General features: G+C 36.4%; 1 long non-coding RNA gene across 3 annotated transcripts; it reads left to right on the top strand.

Moving 5' to 3' along the window:
• The first annotated feature begins 4,766 nt into the window (after nucleotides 1–4,766).
• Nucleotides 4,767–9,356, top strand: LOC136065578 (uncharacterized). 3 transcript variants are annotated; one of them, XR_010627198.1, is made up of 4 exons: nucleotides 4,767–5,032; nucleotides 5,134–5,207; nucleotides 5,668–5,819; nucleotides 5,903–6,154. It is a non-coding gene; the product is annotated as an uncharacterized LOC136065578 (long non-coding RNA). The 3 variants fall into 3 exon arrangements; XR_010627199.1 differs by adding an exon at nucleotides 6,681–9,356 and having other exon boundaries at nucleotides 4,768–5,207; nucleotides 5,903–6,008; XR_010627197.1 differs by having other exon boundaries at nucleotides 4,769–5,207.
• Nucleotides 9,357–16,288: the final 6,932 nt, after the last annotated feature.

Below are 16,288 nucleotides of genomic sequence, written 5' to 3' on the forward strand. Positions count from 1 at the left end.
GGCCTCCTTTAATTTACCTTCCTTACAATACCCACTTATGATGATGCCACAAGTTCGCTCATTGGCCTGCACTTTGTTGTTCTACATCTCTAAAATCATCCCTTCGGCCTGATCTGTCTCTCCATTTTGAGCATAAGCTGTTGCTATTGTGTGTTGTATGTAACTGCATCAGGTTGCGTCCCAGAATCTACCATCTTATATACCAGATTCCAAGCCTCTGTGATGTTGTTCTTCACCATGCTCTGACAAGCACATTATAAGTCCTGAGATTGGGCAGTGTCTTCTGACTCTTGTCCATTTGCATGAAGTTCTGGCTTCAATCACCAAAATCAACTTATCAAAAAAAAAAAAAAAAAATTGTTCACTACAAAATCAAATGGATGTAAAGATTTTAAGAGTACAACAATAAGCAAGAACTTCATGCAAATGGACGTAAAAATCAAATGGACGTAAAGATTTTAGGTGCATGATTTTACACTCCAGAAATTGGGGCCACATACAGATTGATACTCAAGTTTGACGCAATCGGGTACTACTAACACAGTACTCGAGTTTAATGGACTTGAGTATCAATGGGCATGAAAAATCACTCGACCAATACAGATTGATACCCGAGTTTAATGGGCTCGAGTACTGAATGCAATAAGTTTAATGTACTCGAGTATATTGGGCATTGCAGCAATGCTAATACAGATTGATACCCGAGTTTAATGGACTTAGGTACTAAACATAGTACTTGAGTTTCATGTGCTCGAGTATCAATCTGTACTGGCCGCGTTGCATGATTGCACTGAAGCAATTGGGGCCAATACAGATTGATACCCGAGTTTAATGGACTCGGGTACTGAACACAGTAATCGAGTTTCATGTGCTCGAGTATCAATCTGTATTGGCCGCGTTGCATGATTGCACTGAAGCAATTGGGGCCAATACAGATTGATACCCGAGTTTGATGGACTTGGGTACAAAACACAGCGCTCGAGTTTCATGTGCTCAAGTTTCAATTTGTGTTGGCTGAGTTGCATGATTGCACTGAAGCAAATGGGGCCAATATAGATTGATACCCGAGTTTAGTGGACTCGGGTACCACACTATACAGTACTCGAGCCCAGGAAACTCAAGTACGAAATGGCATTTTTAAATCCCAAATGCCATGTTAGCCATGCCATAGTGGAACTATAAAATAGGGTACTCGAGTTTGGTGAACTTAAGTAGTAGAAAAAGTGGTAGATCACCATTTATTTCTAAAACAATGTTTTTTTGCTATAAATTTTATGAAAAGGTGGTATTTGGCCATTTTCACCTAGGGGGAGGGAAAACATCAAGAGGTATTAATTAAGTTACAAAACTTCTTCTGATCACTAACAATACCTTCTAAGGGAGAGATTCGTTCCTCCACATTAAATGGCGCCATCTGTGAGATTCGTTCCCACAGACAGCGCCAATTGTAGGGTCACGTTTCACAACCTAAGCCCAATATGCATGGGATTATGGGTTAATGAGCTCAATACAATAAATTTGTAGAGAGTGGGTCAAAGAACTAGGCCCTAATGAATCTAATAACGGTTAGGATGGATTTGAAAGACCACCATGCAAGAATGATACACGTGAGGTTAGATGAACGTATTGTCCAAGGAGGCCAATATTCATATACTCTAGTAGCAATAGTTACCAGTACAATTCTGGTTGTTATAGTCCCTCCTTTCTCTCTCTTTCTTTTTTCCTACCCCATGGAGGGTTGCCCTTACTATATAGTCCCTCTTAGGCAATTCTTACCCTACACTTGTCGATTATTTGGGTTGCTACTTGAGTACATATCACATCAGACACCCCTTCTAACCTTCTATGAGTTGCGGTGGTCAAGGAAACACTGTTCAGAGGTCTTTTCCACATAAATGCGGCCAGAAACGTTGCTGCAGTGTATTTAATGTGGAGGCATCAGCCTTTCCCTAGATATTTCTGGGTTCTCTTCCTTTTCATGGGTTTATAAGGCACTCTTCTGACACTGGAGTTATAGCCAATAAATATTATAAAAATAATATTTCTAACACAAAACTATTCTAAGCTGATTGGAATTACCACAAAATTTGCCTACACTGATTTGGTGGAGAGGCGGTACGATCTTCTAAGAAAATTGCAAATGGGTGTGTTCAAACGGAGAGGCTAAGAAAAGGAGGCATGGGATCTAGAGAGTTCTGAGAAGAGAGTTTTTTTTTTTTTTTTTTTTTTTTTTTAATTTTTTTTAATTTTAATTTCACTTCCAATACTTATCATCTAAGATTTAATTCAAACAAACATAAAAGCAACACAAAGCAAGATTAATGACAAAATCAAAAACCAAAACTCAGCATACCATATCGTCTCCCCAACAGCCAGATGATTCTAGCGAAAACCCATTAGGAGAAATAACTGTAGCCTTTCTCCAATGAATCGTCTTAGTTTCTGAAACTTGATTTGTCTCATTATCCCATGAGAGGCGGTATCTTAGATCTGATTGGGATTTCTGTGGTTTTGAAGTGTTCTTGTACAGCGACAGTTAGAGATTGGAACAAACACTTCAAATGGAATATACCGACAACTAAATCGGAAGATGGAGGAGACCGGTCTGATGGTGAAGATGGCTTCCTTAGATCTGTCTCTCCAACTGTCTCTGCATCTTATCAAATTTCTCTCTATGTCTTACGGATGCTCTCTAATATCATTGATATATGTATGTTATATCTCTCTGGCAAAACTAAAGATTCACAATTGTTTGTTCAGTGTTTTTAAAAGGAAACGTGTCGTACATTTGCCCAAACGAAGAGACATTAATGTTTAGATGTTTTTTATTATAAACGTGTCGTAGTTGTGTAGCCACGTGGTGCAATGAGGCGCAATCAACAAAAAGTCAAACGTTTCAACTATTAATTATATATAGATAAGAGTTTTACTAACTATGCCTAAGGCATATGTTAACAAACCATTTTAAGAATCTTTTTTTATAAAACTTGTCAAAAGTCTTTTATGTCAATTGATTGACATATTCTTCCAAAAAAAAAATAATAATTGGAATCTCTTGGTGTTTCCGATAAACCATCCATGGGTCAAATCCTCTCAACCTTACTATGGAATTATTAAATTATAATTAATTGTTGTACAGGGCATAGTTTAAACATAAATTGTAATCCATCTAAATATAAGTTCATTTGGAACTATATAATTTTACATATGTTAATGTGACTTCATCATCTCAAAAAACCATAGGTATTATATATATATAATCATTAATTTATTAATATAAAATATTAAGTTAAATATGTCATTTGAATACATAAGAGTAAATTGAGATTGAAATAGAATATAATTAATAAATTCAAATATAGCTGCCAAGAATGTTTTTCAACTAGTTGACGTCTTTTTGTGTTTCCAACAGAGTCATGTAAGGGTTCAAATCCAACCCCCCCCCCCTTCTAATTATTGAATTGTCAAAAAACGAATCAAATATAACATAATGTTGTTTTATTATGAAATTTGTTTTAAAGAGAAATAAAAATTGAAAAATCATGTACGTCTATACGTGTACTTACTCTATATAAAACTTATACAATATTTTATGTGTGTTTATATATATACACTTGTAGGGATAAGGGCCCAAAAATCGTATATTGGGCCTTGGCCTCAGCCGAGGCTTCGTATTGTTTGAGGATGGATGAATAGCTTTTGAGGGCTTCGAGTGCATGGGCCCATGAATAGGGAGTTAATGGTGGTCCGAGGAACAATTACTCCTCGGTCGTAGCAAATACAGCTCAGATACGCGTTCCATTAACAAGAATGACTCCCATAGAAACTCCAGTGTCAGAAGAGTGCCTTATANTTTTTTTTTTTTTTTTTTTTTTTTTTTTTTTTTGCTTATTTGTTGTGTTTGCTATTGTTGTTGTGTTGTGTGAGAACTAAGTATTGTTTTCTATGGTTATGTACATTATGGTTGCTTTATAGATAAAATAGAAAGAGTTATTTAGTACACACTGAATCTAGATTACAGGAGCAATATTATTATTTACAATTTTTGAAATTTAGGACTTTTGATTTATATGAGTTATTATTATTTAAAAACTTTCATCAATTATTAATACACATTGAATCAATGGATCTTTTTTTGATCAATGCCTATTAATGTAGATGCAGTATGTATACTGTGAATGACTATTTGTGTTTTATAGATTGAGTTTTTTTTTTTTTTTCTTTGAGTAAAGGAGGTCATAAAAATTTATTTGTTACAATTGGTCCTTTCATTTATTTGTATGTATTAGATAATGAACAAAGACAATTAGAAAAGATTGAGAAACAAGAAACTGTAGGTCTTCTCGCAACATACATAAAAGTAATAGAAAGTCAGAAAGGGAAAAAGGGAGGGGAGGGGACTGGTACATGGGTGAAGAGGGATGTTTGATTGTAAAAGGGGAGAGTTTTTTTTTTTTTTATATGATTTGTAGTGTAGTTTTTTGGCCTTTTAGAATCTGAAAGTTCCTGAATACTTAAAATGAAGGGTTCGTTTTTGTTATCACATGTTTATTACGCTTCTTTTTTTTCTTTTGCATCCTATTGATCTTATGCTATTGGAATCATTATTAACCTTCAAAAAAAAATTTATATGTAAGTTTCCTGTCATTTTCTTAAAGATTATGGTGCATTCTGATCTAGGTTCAGTTCAGAAATTGAGGCCCACTTGGTTGATGCCAAAAAGTAATTTACATGGATAAAACATATAAATTAATATATGTAAATATAAATGAAGTTCAGAAGCCAAAAATGCTACTCTAAGATAACAGGGGACTCTGTTTTTATCGCTTTTCAGAACTATACTATAATCTCTGACATGTAATTTCTGAATTCTGAACTAAATTTTGTGGGGTGTGTATGGTTGTGGTGCAGTAGGTATTCTCTGCTTAGGGATCCCCAGTACAATAAAGGACTTACTTTCATTGAGAAAGAGAGGGATGCTCATTACTTGTGCGGTCTTCTGCCTCCAATAATTTTGTCTCAACAACTTCAGGTTGTATTAGTGATATTGGCTTATAGCATTGTTTTATCTGATTCATTGTCCTCATAGTTTGAATTTTCGCTAACCCTTTTTTGTATTTTACTAATCCCAAGAGAAGAAATTGATGCAGAACATCCGACAATATCAAGTCCTGCTGCAAAAGTACATTGCCTCGATGGAGCTTCAAGTAGGACTTAGGAGTTTCACCATCATTGAATTTAGTTTTGATGATGATTGTTGTACATTGTTCGCATATGATCACCATGTGCAGACAAATTGTCTGATAATATTTTGAATAGTATTGAAAATGATTGTCTTGTGCATAATGACATTTGGACTGATTGTGTATTTTCAAGTTTGGGATCATCTTGAGATGTTGAGACATTGTAGGACTATAGTTTGTTTAATTATAATGCCTTAACGTTTTTATTGTTTCTTTATTTCCTTCGTCTTTCTATTGTTGGTATAATTAAACCCCTTTCTTTAATAAGGCTTTGTTGGAATGCATGTTTGTGTGCTTAGAATTTTGTGGAAAGACAAATGGACTTAATTTATTATTATGTGATGAATGAAGTCCTATTGAAATTTTGAAAGAGGTGTAATACAAATTTTTTTATTTTTTTATTTTTATGTTTTATTTTTTACAGGAGAGGAATGAAAGGCTGTTCTACAAACTTCTAATTGATAATGTTGAGGAATTTCTCCCAGTTGTCTATACTCCAACTGTGGGTGAGGCTTGCCAGAAATATGGGAGCATCTTCAAGCGCCCTCAAGGTCTTTACATAAGTTTGAAAGAAAAGTATGAATATCTGTTTTTGCTGTAACTATTTGCAACTTGGAGCTACTTTAGTCATAATATGAAGGAGTGCTTGGATTTTGCAGGGGCAAGGTTCTTGAGGTGTTAAAGAACTGGCCTGAGAGGACTATTTAAGCAATTGTTATGACGGATGGTGAGCGAATTTTGGGACTTGGGGATCTTGGCTATCAGGTAATTATGTTGTCAATCATTGTTTTAAAATTCTAAACTTATTAAACAGGGTTTGCTATTTATGAAGAAACATTTAAGGCAATGTCATACTCAATTTGATTGATTTTACAGTTATTATTATTTATTTATTTAATAAATATTTGTAATTTTTGTTTAACTATCCCATGCATCGTACGGGTTAGCGACTAGTTATAAGTATTTTAGAAAATGGTACTAAGTAACATGTTATTATTATTTTGAGGTCAACATAGGATTTTTCTCTCTTGGTTGGAGGATTCCAAAATAGACTTTGGGTTGCTTTATTGAAAGCAAGCTGGTGGAAGATGGAAGTGATGAGTATCTAACAAGGACAAGTCTTTTGCCGTATAAGTCCTTTTCTTCCATCCTCATGATGGATGGATTAGGATCCAGTGCAATACCTAAGGTATTGCATTGCACCGGGTGCAATTCACCCATCTCCTTTCACAATTTTTTTTTTTTTCACTTTTCACCTTTTTAACTTTCACTTTTTATTTTTCTTAATTTTTTTCTTAACCTTTTTGAATCAATGGTTGAGATTGAAAATTACTTTTTGCAACTATCAATCTCAACCATTCATAGGAATTGAATCAAGTGCAATTCATGATGGATATATGTGTGGTGTCTAATATATTGGGTTACTTATCTTTGCAGTTAAAGAAGACGAAATTAAAGAATACACTAGTTATTGTAACTAGGTATTGTAGACATCGCATTTTGTGCTCCTTAGAACTCGGGCCCCCCTTCCCCAATGATGCTCAAAATCTAGGCCCAAGGCCAGTTTAAAGCCCAATTGGATATCAAATTGACTTGAGGAGTGTAAATATGGAAAATATAACCTTTTGAATGAGCGAAAATCTATTTTTGGAAATAAAATGACCAAAGTGGCCATCGGCCTGCTTACGTGGGCCGCAGCCTACATACGTGGGCCAAAGCTTGTGTACGCAGGCACATTCTTGTGTACGCAACTAAAGTTTCAGAAGCATAAGAAAGGCAAGTTTTCTGCAATAATAGCTAAGGTTTGTAATGAATCTCACATCGTTTGGGAGCCACTCCAAACCCCTTTTTTCCACTATAAAAAGCCTTACATGATACATTTTTAGACACACTGAAATCCCATGGGGAAAAACCTAAGATTCACTAGAAAATAGCGAATCAAAAGGAAGTTTTTTCACAAAACACCCTCAAGTTATTTTTATATGATTGGGACCTTTTCTGGCCCCAATCCTTTTAGTTTAACGTTGCTAATCGTTATTTCATTGAATTGTGATAAATTTGATTGAGGGCAACTGTCAAAAATCAAGCCTAGGAGCTTTTTGCTTTAAGGTATTCTTTCTAGCTTTCTTTTTATTTTTTGTCTTTCTTTTCTTGTTTTAATCTTGTTTTTGGTTTGGTTTATGTTTATGCATGTTTGCCTAGGTTAGTATATAGTTTTGCTTATGTTCTAAGCATGCTAGGTTGTTAGAATTAGGGTTTTCTTGCTTGTGCTCTGTTTTCTACTTCGTGTTTTTGGGTTAGGGTTTTGAGTAAGTCCCACACACGCATGCCATGAGCATGTGTATGCAGGTTAAATCGTGCGTATGCAAGCTTCAAGCTGTGTACGCAAGTGCTTGCCTAGAAACACTAATCTAGATCTCTTGTTGTTTGGGTTGATTGTTTCACATGTTTTGTCTCTTTTCTTTTAAAGCCTTTTTCACATGTTTATACATATTTGTGTCTCTTATATGCTTAACATGCTTAGATTAGGGTTTTGTTTCCTTGCTTTGATGCCATTCCATTCATTCAAATGTCCGTGCATCAATGCTATAGGTACCGTTGTTGTTGAAAGGTAAGTAGAGGTAAGTTATGCATTCAAATGCACATGCATACTATTTGATAAAATGGTTTGATGATGAGCATGAATGTGTTTGGTCAAACAACATAATCTGCATGTCCCCAATGTGATTCTTTGATATGTTGTTGCCTTAGATGGGATGTGTGATATGATGCTAGATGAATGTTAGGTGGATGATATATAGGATGATAGCATGCTAGGGTTTGGATATTTGTGTGTTTGGATCTCTTTTTCTTTGTGGATAGATAAGTATGCTTGTTTAGGGATAAAGATGCCATGATTGTATGTTAGATGCATGCTAGTGTGTGTGTGAGTTTAGGATACAAGTGCTGAGATTGTTTTTAATAAGGTTAAGGTATAAGACACAATGATGGGAGGCCAACCTTAGGCTTAGGCAATCTTGGGTGCCTAACACCTTCCCAAGAGCGTACCTAAACTCTAAACCATACTCTGGTAGTAAGATCAAACGGTCCTTTCTTAAAGGGATTCTATATATAAGGTTCCTAGACCATTGCAAAAACTAGGTGGCAACTCCAACTCCTTGTGTCCATAGGCATTGCAACTAGGTATTGCACCTAATCTCAATCCATGATGGATATATGTGTGGTGTCTAATATATTGGGTTTCTTATATCTGTGGTCAAAGAAAACAAAATTAAAGAATTCACTAGTTTTTTATTTGTGTTTTTATTTTATTTTTCCAAATAATACACTAGTTGGCAGTTGCCTTAGAGCATTAGCATTTGATTTCTAAAAAATATTTTATTTTATCATCTCAAAAGCTATTTTATCTATTATACCATACCATTTTATAATACACCTAACATCCCAACTTTTATTTTACCATACAACACATTAAAATAATATAACCCAAAACCCAATAAAATATATATATATTTTTTTTAAATACCATCTTGCTACAGTACCATCATAAAAGTAGGATGGTACTGGAGTGCAATGATAAAAGTTTTTAGAATTGGAAGTGCTAATAATGCAAGATTTATGAGGTTTGATGCTAAATTTTAGCATATTTGGAGTTTTAGCATGCTGAATACTGATGCTCTTAGAGCACTTGCATGAGTAAGTGCCAAATAGAAAAGTGTTGAGTTTTACACATTTTTGCTCAAAAACTACCTATATCAGTCTATCTGTAACATTGTTCATATGCAAAATTGCTACAATAACCGTGTAAATATACACAGTTATTGTAGCTTTTTATTTGATTATTTTAAAATTTTCTCTCTCTCCTATCTTACCTTGTCAGAATCTCTCTCACCTCTCCTCTTTCTCACCCTCCCTTCAATGTTCAGATTCAGATTAAGAAGACGAAGGAGGAGGAGGAGGAGGGGGAGAAGAAGGAAACAGTCACCAGCAAAACACTCACAAAGCGAGTCTTTGAGACTCGAGTTTTAATATGGATCTCAAGTTTCTAAAACTCGAGATGCTATTTTTCTTAAAACTTTGAAACGTTGCCTAACTTACTACATTGTTGCCCCTCTCACCGCTAGTCTGCCCATTCCCCCTCAATTCTCTCCCAAACTGAATTACTATTTCGAAGTTCCTACTCCAGGTATATTTTGAATCCACAAAACCCAAACCAAATCCATAAACCCACACTCATCTATAACATCTTTGAAAAGCTGCATTTGATTATGAGGCCGTATTGCACCCCCGAATTTTTCATCTTATTGGATAATTTCATTAAAATCGCCGAAACACAACCATGGAATATGTGGCTATGAGTTGAGATCCCATAGCTTATTCCACACTTCAATCCTTCTTGCTGTCTTGGGTTCTCCATAAAACCCCGTTAATCGCCATTCGTTCTCTGAGTCCTTATCAATAGTAGTATCAATGAATTTTTTATCTAATCCTATAATTGTCAGATTTATTGACGACTTGCAATAGAGAACCAATCCACCTTCTCTGCCTTTTCTTGGAACCACCCATCGATGGTCAAAATCAATACTTCTTTGTAAAATCTCTAGCCTTGCTTCATTTGTCATTGTCTCGGCCGTAAACATGACAAAGGAATCTTTAGCCTGTACAGTATCGACAAGCTCTCCCCCTGTACGTAGGTTCCTAAGCCCACAATAGTTCCATACTATGCAACTCATTGTTGCTGGCGGGGCTGATGATTAGCCTCCACCAAAGATGCACTATCACCATCTTGAGAAGCTTGGAAACGCTTAGTAGGCAACTCGGAGTGATCTACTGAATCTACTGGAACAGAGATGCTGTCGGGGGCAGGTCTGCTTCTACGGGTCCCGGATGGAAGAACGCGCAAAGTTTCCTTTGGATTGGAAACCCTAGGAGGGGCATGACCAGCACGTGACTTATTAAGTTAACTTGAATCTGGTTTACTGAAGTGCTCACGTGATTCACTGGAATTTGTATGGGCCGGCCCTGAGCTGTCGTTCATGATTAAACCTTCATCAATTTCCTTTAGCGCCGATTCAAACACACTTGGGGAATTGAAGCCTCAGTAATCACATGATTGGCTGTATCCGAAATAATTGGAGCCATTTTTCAGATGGAATAACTCCATTTATTTCGCTTGCAGAATTTAAAGCCAAAGTAATCACGGAATTTGGTGGGTTCGAAAATATAGGAGTCGTTTCCTCTGATGGATTTACTTCATTAACATCGTTGCGCATTGATGGGGAGATATTAGGGATTGTGTAACGGCCCATGATGTTTGGGTCCTACTCCATTGCGGTGGTACGCACTGAAGGGTGTGGCTGGTCTATGTCTTTCTCTGCCGTGGCTTGGAAAGTCCCACCACTGCCAGGGCTTGTCTTCTTCCGTGCAGGGTAATAACCAGGTACATTTATAACACTCTTCCTTGAGGCTGCAAAAGGAAGTGCATGAAGGCTTGGTCTGAATTCCCTTTAATCAACCCGTAAGGTACCATCACTCTCAATCCATAGATTGCAATCCCTGTCGTCATGAGTTAGATGATCACACCACTAGTAAATGTTAGGCTATCTTTCATACTTGAAAGTCACCCACAATTGTTTTTCATTGTTCAAAGAGATGAGCCGGCCACAGCATAATGGTAGGGATAAATCTATGGAGAAGCAGAAAGTTGCAACCATTGAAAACTCGAAGAAAATGGGTATTTGCCCTTTTCGCCAAAACTTTTCAGCAAAATATCCCATATCTAAAACTAATCTGATTGATAAAAAATTTAACATGCTTGATCAAAATAGAAGAAAATTTGTTGAATTTTGTCAAAGGTCTTATAGCTCAACTGACACTTTTATTTTTGCTGAAAAAAAATTAAAAAAAATTAAAAAAAATAAGACAACACCATTTTCTTTAGTCTTATTTCTTCCTTCTTAACATGTGATAAAATGATTTGAAGTGGTAATTTATCCCGTTTGATAACCAAATTGATAAAAATATTTTTAATATGAGTGATAACAGAACGAGAACATAATAAAAGTAATTTATATTGTCATTTTTGGACCCAATTTATTCAATGAATAGGTATTATTATTACTAAATATCTCTCTTAAAATGGCTATGAATTGAGTGCTATTTTGCAAAATAATGACCACTTTTATCAATTCATTATATTTTTATTAAAAGACAGAATAATGCAGTAAAGAGATGTAATTCTAAAGATTCAAAATTTTATAGAACATGAACATCTCAATATTACTAGATTTTATTTTGAAGTTGAATTTTATTTTCTAAATCTTCCAAAATTAAGAGTTTCATATCATTTAAAAACAAAAAGAAAAGGGACCTAGATGAGCAATTTGCTTTTTAGTGAATCCCCCATTTTCAAATGCACCGAGTCTAACTTAGAATAATAATAATAATAATAATAATAATAAATTATAAATTATAAATTATTATTATTATTGACGTGTGTTCCATTTAACTTAGTCAGTAAAATCTCATGTCATCAAATAAGATTCGGAATATGAACTCTATCTATACCAAAAATCGATTAGTGTCTTAACATAATTGTTGAAGTGGGCCATGTGTGGCTTGAATTGCCACAAGCCCAAGTCTACCTAGTCGGTCACAGTTAACCGAATTCAACTAGGAATACATCTTCTAGTAACAGCCGACTTTGACATATATATAAATATATATATATATATATATATATATTAGGTTATGAGATGAAGCAGCCGTGTAATTAGAGAATTCCAATTAACCTAGTGAGTAGCCGCATGAGAGAAAAATAGAGAAAAGAGAGGCAGCCAGCTTCTATTCTTATTGTTTCTGTGAGAGAGTGCTAGGGTGTAATTGGGATTTGGGTTTCTTGAGAGTGTTATTGTGCACTATTGTATCTCCCTATTTTTATAGTGAAATTTCTCCGTCGTCTCCGTGGAGGTAGGCAGTTTGCCGAACCACGTAAATTCTTGTGTTTTTGTGTGTGCTTGTTATTTAATTTCCGCTTATTTACTGTTATTGATTGGAGTCCTGGGGTGCTATCTGCACAACAAGTGGTATCAGAGCCAAGTTAGGATTCAATCCTTTGAACACAGTAAAGATGTCAAGCACAAAGTATGATGTAGAGAAGTTTTGTGGCAAGGGAAATTTTTCTCTTTGGCAAAGGCGGATGAAGGATCTCCTAATTCAACAAGGAGTTCACAAGGCCTTGCTTGGGAAGGAGAAGAAACCGGAAACGATGAAGGATGTAGAATGGGTAGAGATGGATGAGAAAGCAGCTAGCGCTATTCGTCTAAACCTAGGTGATGAGGTCATTCACAACATCCTAGAAGCAAAGACCGCAAAGGAGGTTTGGGAAAAACTAGAAGGTCTTTATATGAGAAAGAATCTGACGAACAAGTTGTACGTGAAGAAGCAACTGTATAGTTTGCATATGAAGGAGGGTTCAGATCTGTTGGAGCATCTCAACACATTTAATATGTTGAACACCCAACTGTCAAGTTTTGGGGTGAATTATGAGGATGAAGATAAAGCATTACTCTTGTTAGCGTCGCTTCCTACTTCTTTTGATCATCTAGTGACTACGTTGATGTACGGCAAAGAGACTATAGTACTCGAGGAGGTGACTAGTGCTCTCTTGTCACACATAAAGATGAAGCAAGATGGTGATGGTTCTCAGGCTGATGGACTTATTGTAAAGTCTGAGTCAAGCAATAGAGGTAGAACCAGGTCAAGAGGACGGAACTCCAACAGGAACAGATCATAGTCTAAATCACGTGCAAAGAAAGATGTAGAGTGCTTTTATTGTCACAAGAAAGGAAACTACAAGAATCAATGTAAAGAATTGAAAGAGCATTTACAGGAGAAGAAGAATGGAAAGAAGCCCCTAGAATCAGCTAGTGTTGCTGAAGAAACATCAGATGAGAGTGAAGCTGGTGCAGATTTACTTTCAATTTCATCAAGTAACAACGTTCTATTGGAATCTTGGGTTTTAGATTCAGCATGCTCTTATCATATGACTCCAAAGAAAGATTGGTTTGACACGTATAAGCCTTACAACAGTGGTATGGTCCAAATGGGTAATGATGCCACATGCCTGGTTATTGGGATTGGTACCGTGAAGATCAAGATGTTTGATGGAGTTGTGAGAGTTCTTAGTAATGTCAGACATGTTCCAGATCTTAGAAAGAATTTAATTTCTTTAGGAGTATTAGATGATTTGGGCTATTCATACTCATCAAAGGGTGGAATCATGAAGATTACCAAAGGTGCTTTGATGGTGATGAAAGGACAGAAAGTAAGCACGCTTTACAGATTGATTGGGAACACAGTTGTAGGAAGAGTTGCAGTCACCACTCTGATAGAGTCCAGCACTAACGACACAAAATTATGGCATATGCAACTTGGCCATATTGGTGAACGTGGTATGTTAGAGCTGCACAAGAGAAATTTATTGAAAGGGGTGAAGACATGCAAGCTAGACTTCTGCAAGTATTGTGTGTATGGGAAGCAGCATAGAGTCAGTTTCAAGACAGGCTCTCATACAAGTAAGGGTGTTCTTGACTACATTCATTCAGATGTTTGGGGTCCGGTATCAGTTTCTTCTCATAGCGGTGCTCAGTATTTTATCAGTTTCATTGATGACTACTCTAGAAAGGTATGGATTTATTTTATGAAGCATAAGTCTGATGTGTTTGGCATATTTAAAAAGTAGAAAGCACAGGTTGAGAATCAGACTGACAGGAAAATAAAATATCTTAGAACAGATAATGGACTAGAGTATAGAGATAAAGAATTCATAAAATTTTGTGAATTAGAAGGCATTACTCGTCACTTCACAGTTAAAGGAACTCCACAGTAGAATGGGGTTGCAGAGAGAATGAACAGAACCTTAGCAGAAAGAGCCAGATGCATGAGATTAAATGCAGGGTTGCCTAAGGTGTTCTGGGTAGAGACAGTTAACACAGCAAGCTTCATTATTAATAGATCTCCATCATCAGCCATAGATTTCAAGATTCCAGAAGAGGTTTGGTCAGGTAGACTAGTTGATTATTCAAGTCTAAAAATCTTTGGTTGTCCAACTTATGTGCATGTGCAGAGTGGAGAGCATTCTAAATTGGATTCGAAGTCAAGAAAATGCGTATTTCTTGGTTTTGAAAAAGGTGTTAAAGGCTATAGGCTTTGGGATCCAATCTCAAAGAAAACGGTGACCAGCAGAGATGTTATATTTGATGAAGCCTTTATGTTGAATCAGAATAAAGCAGAAACATGTGATGATAGTCCACAGGAGAAATTAACTGTTGAGGTGGAGTTTGACGAGAATAGTTCATCTAGAGACAAGGGTGATGCTGAGATTGATCCACAGCAGCAACAAGAAGAGCCTTATTCAATCGCTAAAGGTAGAGAGAAGCAGGTTCACAAAGCACCACAGAGATATGGTTTTGAAGATATGGTTAGCTTTGCTCTCGTAACCAGCAGTGGGGATCCATTCACTTTCAAGGAGGCTACAAATAGTAAAGACAATGATAAATGGCTTGTAGCAATGTCAGAAGAGATGGAGTCACTACAAAAGAATAAGACTTGGGAATTAGTAAAATTGCCCAAGGGAAAGAAGGCTATTGGTTGCAAGTGGATATTCCGCAAGAAAGAAGCATTGTCAGAAAAGGAAGGTGAAAAATTCAAAGCACGGTTAGTGGCTAAGGGTTACTCACAAAGAGAAGGAATTGATTATAATGAGATTTTTTCACCAGTTGTGAAGCACACCTCAATTCGAGTAATCCTAGGATTTGTGACAATGCATGACATGGAGTTAGAGCAGCTAGATGTGAAGACTGCATTCCTCCATGGAGATTTAGAAGAAGAGATTTACATGCAACAGCCCGAAGGCTTCAAAGAACCTGGCAAGGAAGATTATGTTTGTCTATTGAAGAGATCATTATATGGCTTGAAGCAATCTCCCAGGCAGTGGTACAAATGATTTGATTCATTCATGGTCACACATGGGTACATGCGCTATGAGTATGACTGTTGTGTTTATTTTAGAGTACTTGCTGATGGCTCCTATATATTTCTTGCTCTATATGTTGATGACATGTTAGTAGCTGTAAAGAGTAAGCAAGAAATTGTGAAGTTAAAGTCTTTGTTGAGTAGTGAATTTGACATGAAGGATCTTGGAGCTGCCAAGAAGATCCTTGGGATAGAAATTCACCGAGATAGAGGGGCTAATAAATTATGGTTATCTCAGAAGGGATATCTTAAGAAGGTGTTAGAGAGGTTTAGTATGCTTGATGCAAAACCTGTTAATACACCACTTTCTGCCCATTTTAAATTGTCCTCAGAGTTGTGTCCAAGTACAGATGAGGAGTCAGAGTATATGTCTAAAGTGCCATATGCAAATGCAGTTGGGTGTCTCATGTATTTGATGGTGTGCACTAGGCCTGATATTTCTCATGCAGTCAGTGTGGTCAATAGGTATATGGCAGATCCAGGCAAAGAGCATTGGAATGCAGTAAAGTGGATCTTTAGATATCTTACAGGCACTCGTGATTTCGGTATCCTATTTGATCAGAAAGCTAGTACAGAAGCTGTGGATTATGTGGATTCCGACTATGCAGGGGACCTTGATTCTAGAAAGTCCACAATAGGCTATGTGTTTAGGTTTGCTGGTGGCCCAATTTACTGGAAGTCTACACTACAAGATGTAGTTGCTTTATCCACTACAGAAGCAGAATATATGGCGATGACAGAGGCAAGAAAAGAAGCCGTTTGGCTTAGTGGACTGGTTAATGAGCTTGGTTTCAAGCAGGATAGCATGGTGCTACATTGTGATAGTCAGAGTGCAATTCATTTGGTGAAGAATCAGGTATATCATGCAAGATCAAAGCATATTGCTGTGCGGTATCACAAGTTCAGAGAATGGGTTTCGTCTGGTGATATTTCTTTGTCAAAGATTCTCACTAGTGAGAATGCCTCTAATATGTTAACAAAGCCAGTTCCAACAAACAAGTTCAAGCATT

The sequence above is a fragment of the Quercus suber genome, unplaced genomic scaffold (assembly GCF_002906115.3).
Source record: "Quercus suber isolate HL8 unplaced genomic scaffold, Cork oak 2.0 scaffold_1032, whole genome shotgun sequence".
Classification (NCBI taxonomy): domain Eukaryota; kingdom Viridiplantae; phylum Streptophyta; class Magnoliopsida; order Fagales; family Fagaceae; genus Quercus; species Quercus suber.